At 32.6% G+C, this 7,464-nt stretch overlaps 1 non-coding gene across 1 annotated transcript; it reads right to left on the bottom strand.

Moving 5' to 3' along the window:
- Positions 1–261: 261 nt before the first annotated feature.
- On the bottom strand, positions 262–333 carry TRNAA-UGC (transfer RNA alanine (anticodon UGC)). Its single transcript has one exon. It is a non-coding gene; the product is annotated as a tRNA-Ala (tRNA).
- Between the last annotated feature and the right edge of the window lie 7,131 nt (positions 334–7,464).

Genomic DNA, 7,464 nt, shown 5'->3' on the forward strand with positions numbered 1-7,464 from the left:
TGGACTTTTCATGGCCGTCACTATTAATTCATATATATGGTGACGTTCATTGACCATCACCATTTCATATGAACAACAACAATTTATGGTGATGAACCTTTCATGGCCGTTACTATTGATACATATATATATGGCGGTGTTCTTTGACCGTCACCATTTCATATTTTGGTGAGGATAAAAAAATGTCACCATAAGATTATCGGTGATGGTCAAAAGAGACTTCATCACCAAAAACTAATCGTCGCTATTTCATATCAATATCAGGGCACGATGGAATCGAACCACCAACCTTCTGCTTGCAAAGCAGGTGCTCTTCCATTGAGCTAGCACCCTTTAAAAAATTAGACCTTGAAACTTTATAGATTGTAAATTCTACAACTTTCAACAAATTATAAAACTTTGTAAAGACCTAGAAAATCTCTTACTAAACAAATAAAATAGCATCGAAGTTGTAGGTCCCTACCTATTGGTTATGGAAGTTATGAAAAGTGGGTGGAAGGAAAAATAAGTACATATAAGATACTAAATATGTTTAGTTGAATACTCAATTAGAAGTGAAACTTTGAAGATATTTATAACCTATAAATGACCTATAATTATCAAACCTAAAATATGCAGTTACATCAAATATTGATTTCTCACCTTGTGAATCATGTAAATATGTTGTAACTGATTTGCATGCCAAAAAGTAAGAGAAATGAATATTCATGATCGAATTATGAGTAATGACCTACATGCTTGAATCCTACTGGCTATGGAGTCTAGAAAACTAATTGGGAGTGCTTCTCATTATTAATTAATTCAATATGTCAAAATACAACAATCAACAACAATGATCCTGAAATGTAGCCAATAAACATATCTTAAAATTTTAAGTACAAAAGTTTAGCTAATATTTGTAGTGCACACCAGGATACACAACAAAAAATAACACCTACACTCCATAATAAATAAATAAATTAATACTACAATTTCTTTAGCACTTAACATATTATATTAACATAAACGATGCACAATAGTTCACAAGTTCCAAATGACATGCATAGTTTCTAATTTATTTGTTAAGAAATTATAAGTAATTGAAGAGCCTACCATAGGACAAACTTGAAATAGAGAAGCATAAATCACATTAGTATAAAGTAAAAAAAAAAAAAAAAAAAAAAAAAAAAAAAAAAAAAAAAAAAAATCATTGCAAGGACATCAAAGCACTTATTTTCACTTTGTAGCAAAACTATTCCATTCCATACATTACCATATCTATCTCATCGTTACTAGTTTTCATTTTCACTTCCATCTCATTCTATTTTATTTCCATTCCATATTCATCCTTGTTCATTTTTAATAACTTTTCATTAAACCCTATCCACTCGAGAAAAAATTCCATCTAATTGTTCACCAACAAGATAATTTTGCAAATTCTGTTTAGTTCTATAGGGATGCTATAGGATTGAGGAAAAGCTACAAGTAATTGAAATTTTCATATCCAAGCGTTCCAATTTTAAACAAAATATCCTAGAGGCATGATTTATACTGAACAAAAAATGAAAATTTGGAGTATCTCAACTTCCGCATGGTACCTTGTACCTCCATAGGAATCCTTATAGGTAGCCATGTAGCAGCTTCAACATATAAAATGCAACATTGTACATAGTATAAATCACACCATTATTCACTATGGGGCTCATGTCTTACGCGTAAGAAGTGACATGAAGAAATTATATAAATGTTCTCAGAATTGGTAGAGATACCATAGTCATGTGAGACAATCAATGATATTCATCAAAAAGATGACACAGTGTCACGTCACCAACCAAGGATAAACGAGAAAAAATAGAGTTTAACCAAAGAGTTCATTAAGTAATTTGAAAGGATATCTAAAGATAATACATTACTAAAGGTTATGATTATATTCTCGGTGTTGATCCATTTCATTTTCACCACCCTTTTTTCTCAAGCATGCCTGCATGCCATTTTACTTCTTGTCAATTTTCTACAAGAAGAATAATTATTTCTACGGAATTAGTTAGATGAACAATTATAAGATTGAAATGATCTATAAGAAAATCCAGATAGGAAGTACAATAAGTTCAATAGAATAAAAGCACAACAATGGAAAGTCATTTCGTTTTGTTTTCCCTCTTCCTTGACTTTTTTTGGGATTCTTCTACTACAATTGTTGCTAGAATGCATATGTTGATTGTTCAAAATTTAAAACCCTTCCTATAAGAATTTCCATAAACAAAACTACAAGATACTAAAATCAAGTTTATAAGGAAAGGAAAAACAAAGATAAAACAATAGGATAACCCCCTTCCTTTCCAAAAACAACCTTCTATGTGTTCTTCTATGGAATGGGAGTAGGGTTTAATGGAAGAGAGCCCACAAAAGCTACTAGATTTTATCAGAATATTAGGGCTGTAAACATTTTTTCAGAGAAGTCGATGGTTGGGGTATTTTAAGAAGATATTATTATGATGATGATGCGGCCCTTGAATTTTCCTCAACTTTCAGAACTACAGGGGGGAAAAGTATGTGACTGCAGTGAGAAGCAATACATAAGGACTACCACTAAATATTGGAAAGATTTTAAAGTTGATATTGCGAGGCATGAAATCATCTAACAACAATTATTCTTTACCTTTTTGGGCTTAGATATCATTTTCATATTTTCTACTTGAACTGGACGAATGAAAGCCATGATTGAACAAAAAAATGGAAACAGAGGCAATGTTGAGAAGCCAAACTCAAACTCCGCAACAAACACAATATTATATTAGTCCCCAAAAGCATACAATTTAGTACACATATCAAGCTAAAATTTATATAAAGTCCATGAAATAACAAAACCTAAAATAACAACAATACAACTCATGAAAGGAGCTTTTCTTTACCAAATATGAATCTTTTCCTTTTCTTGAGTCACACTTACTACTTTTATGCCCTAGTGTCACATTTTCTTGAGCCAAAGCATGTAGTCATCTCAGGGCCCAAACCACTTAGAAAACAAGAAATAAAACAATCAAGCAGCCAAAAAATGTATTGGATTTTGGATATGCGGAGACAAACTGAAATATGTTGAAGCACAACAAATGCATCCCAACATATATCCTCTTTTTGTTAAACAATCATATTCTTTTAGGACACTTTCCACTCATAATAATTCAAAATCATGCCAGCAAACAAAACAAACTCCAAGCCTATCACACGAAGAATAAATCTCCTTGGAGTTACCAAATCTTGTACAACACAATGGTTTTGATTTCAAGTCAATGTTATAAGATACAGCCAAACTAATAAAACATACATGAAAATACATCAAAATTTGAAGTAAAACAGTGAATTTAAAAACTCTAACATACACCACAAAAACTCTATGATAAAAAAAAGATGGCAATCAACATTGACTCAAATAGAATCCATTGTGAGATGAGCTCTAACCGGCAACAAAGAGTAGAAAGAGATATGCAAAACATCTTGATCTCATTATGAATGCATAAGTAAGAACAATATTGAAATGAAAATAACAAAGCCATAAGATAAAATCACAACCTAACACTAAAGATGGACTACCAATTCATTCTGAGTTTTCTCCACTTCTTGCGAACACCTTTTTACCTAACCGCTTTCATACAATTCAATATTTTCTGGAGTGCTTATTTGCACATAGCTTAACAACTGGTAATTTAATAGTAAAATAAGTTAAGATAACATCTTTTGAATATGAAACACATGCTAAAATGTACTCTGTAAACCATGTGCCCTTTATGCCCATGACATCTTGCCCACAATTGCCCTCACATATAGTAATCGTACACCATAATTATAACACAAATTTTATCTATGATTTGGCCAACCTAACTTTAACTCCATACTTAATACCAATTTGTATCCTCAATTACCACAATGACTTATGTTTATTCTCATCACATCCCATAAAGCAAGAAGCCAAGGTATTTGATTATTCAAAAGGGTACCTTTTGAAAAGTAGTTACAAGAAACTAAAAACAAGACACAAAATGCTAGAAACAAGTTATTTTGCAAACCTTGCTCCAAACTTATTCTCATCAATTTCCAGAGAAAGATGTTAGAAGAAAAATAATAAAAGAGATCCAAAGAAAAATGCTGGCAGATTCATAAGTGGTGTTTGACATATACTGGAAAACAAAAGATTAAAACAAACATTTAAAATATATATAAATACAATTGAAAATGAACTAAAACAAATGGGAGAAGAAGAATAAGAATGAGCATAAACCTAGGATGTGTAGTAAGACTGCATGCCAGTTAGAACTCCTGATGATGGAGATGTCCCTGGGAGTTTACTTTGATGAAATGTAAGGGGGAAATGACTTGCTCCATCATATGGAGCAGTTTGGGAAATGAATGAACTTGAATAAATCCCATAGTGAGATGTTGCACCTCCAAAACTACTATATGAGTGACTTCCATATCTGGAGGATCCATATGGACCAAGACCATAATTCCCTACACCTATTGATGCCTGACCAGAAGTTGTTCCTTGGAGAAGAAGTTGGCGGCCCAAGTCTAACAGTGCTGAAGAGTTAATGAATAAGGGAGGTTTATTGCAACAAGGTCTATAGACAAACTTGGTAGTGCTGCATCACTTAATCCACATATGGATTTAGACTGGTAACTGGTACTGATGTTGGGTTCACAATATTCCGATTACTAGTAAGTGGCAGGCTGAATGGCCCATGACCCAGTCCACCATATTGTGAAACATGATTTACATCACCTTTATCCTTCAAATCAGGAACAACTTGGCCCTGGTTTGCTGCAACTTTTTGCTTTTGCCCTTCAAATGCTGATTTACAAAAAAGTTGATGCCCATCTATTGATTTAACAACTTCTTCCAGGGTTCAATTTGTTGCTTCAACTATTTTGTAAAGAATAAGGGGGTATCCTTTAGACTTACCAGTTTGTCTGTCAACCACCAGGGCCTTCTTCAATGTCTCCATAAGGAGAGAAAAAATTAGTCATTCTAGCATGTTGCATGTGTTCAGGAACATTACCCACATAGACCCTTCTTAAGTTAGGATCCGTTGTAGGTGGTTGAAAGGGATTAGCTGGTTGTATGGGTTGTACAGGTACCATGGGTGGAAGAAGGTGTTGTTGGAGTTGAAAGGGAATAACTGGTTGTATGGGTTGTTGAAGGAGTTGGTTCAACTACGATTGTTGCTGCCCAACAGAAGCCAGATTACGAACAACCACTCTATCATCAATCATCTTGATGCGTTCTTCCAAAACACTCAAGGAACAATCAACATGTTTATATGTGATAAATCCAACACACTCAAGGCACAATCAGCATGTTGGAAAGATTTTAAAGTTGATATTGTGAGGCCTGAAATCATCAAACAACAATTATTATTTACCTTTTTGGGATTAGATATCATTGTCATATCTTCTGCTTGAAGTGAATGAATGAAAGCCATGATTGAATAAAAAACTGGAAACAAAGGCAATGTTGTGAAGTAAAACTCAAACTGCGCAACAAACATAATATTATATTAGTCTCCAAAAGTGCCATACAATTTAGTACACATATCGAGCTGAAATTTATATAAAATCCATGAAATAAAGAAACCTAAAATAACAACAATACAACTCATGAAAGGAGTTTCTATGTAACAAGTATAAATCCTTGCCTCTTCTTAAGTCACACTTACTACATTTATGTCCCAAGGTCACATTTTCTAGAGCCAAAGCATGCACCCATCATAGGGCCCAAACCACTTAGAAAACCAAAATTAATACAATCAAGCAGCCAAAAAATGTATTGGATTTTGGATATGCAGAGACAAACTGAAATCTATTGAAACACAACAAATGCATCCCAACATATATCATCTTCTTGCTAAACAATCATGTGCGGACACTTTCCACTCATAATAATTCAAAATCATGCCAGCAAACAAGACAAACTCCAAGCATATCACACCAAGAATAAACCTCCTTGGAGTTACCAAATCTTGTCCAACACTATGGTTTTGCTTTCAAGTCCATGTTATAAGATACAACCAAACTAATAAAACATACACGAAAATACATTGAAAGTTGAAGCAAAATAGTCAATTTAAAAACTCTAGCATACACCACAAAAACTCTATTATAAAAGAAAAAGAAGAGATGGCAATCAACATTGGCTCAAATAGAATCCACAGTCATATGAGCTCCAGCTCGCAGCAAAGAACAAAAACAGATATCAAAAACATCCTAATCTCATTATGAATGCATAAGTAAGAACAATATTGACATGAAAATAACAAAGCCACAAGATAAAATCACAACCTAACACTAAAGATGGACTATGAATTCATTCATAGTTTTCTCCACTTCTTGCAAACACCCTTTTACCTAACCACTCTCATACTTGAGTGCTTATTTGTACATAGCTTGAGATAACATTACCCTGTATAACAAAAGAATCACGAACAAGATTACTGTAAAAAATTTGAACATTTTGAGAATATAAGAAAAGTTGACTGTCAACTTTACTTTATATCTCTTAGATACAAAAAAATCTACAATCTACATAAAAAAAAAAATTATGTATCTATAAAATTTAACATCTATATACAAAACAACAATCATATAATATATGAGATTTGCTGAGTGAATCTGAAATAATATATATTATGATATCTATAGAGTATATATTATTATGAAAGTTCATGTCCACAAACAAACATAAATTTATCGAGAGAATCCCACCAACGATAAAAAGCCATAGATTTTACAAATGAATCCAAATCCAACATATACACATTATAAAATCCCCCAAACAAAAAATCTCATGTCATAATTTATCTAATGAATCCAACAATGCTATATCATGAATTTACTAAATGAATCCAGCATATACAAACATGGCTTAAAGAATCAAACTTCTTAAAAGAGAAATCATGAGCCAACTTTCAGTAATAATAGATAAAAACTCTGAAATATAACTGGGCCTTGACCATATACTGTCTCCACAAATAGCAGATTTTATCTTGGCCCCTACATCCCAAACAGTGAAGCTCAGATTCTTAAATATTACAATCTCTATATTGAATACTATAGTGGGCATTGTTCTCACGAACTCCCCTAGTTTGAATTTTCAGAGAATTGTTGTATTTCCTATTTACAAATACTAGTATTACAAAGCCATTCAACACCATAATTATATAACATATAATACAGAGGAGTGTCCAAGCATGATTGAATTTCACATATAATTTTGACAAGCAGTTACATCTTCTCAATATTTCAATATGATCAACAAAACCAAGGACATAATGTAGGAGTTGTATACATAGTTTATGCATTCAATGCCAAAACCTTCGATGAGAATAAAGCAAACCATGAAAGAATAAAAAATGCAAATGAATTCCACAAACAAACAACTATTAGGCATTGAAACAACTACCGATTGTCGATGGCATTATGTAAGCTTTTATC

Source organism: Pinus tabuliformis, chromosome 6 (assembly GCF_031772625.1).
Source record: "Pinus tabuliformis cultivar Carrire ecotype Pingquan chromosome 6, CPIR1, whole genome shotgun sequence".
NCBI lineage: Eukaryota > Viridiplantae > Streptophyta > Pinopsida > Pinales > Pinaceae > Pinus > Pinus tabuliformis.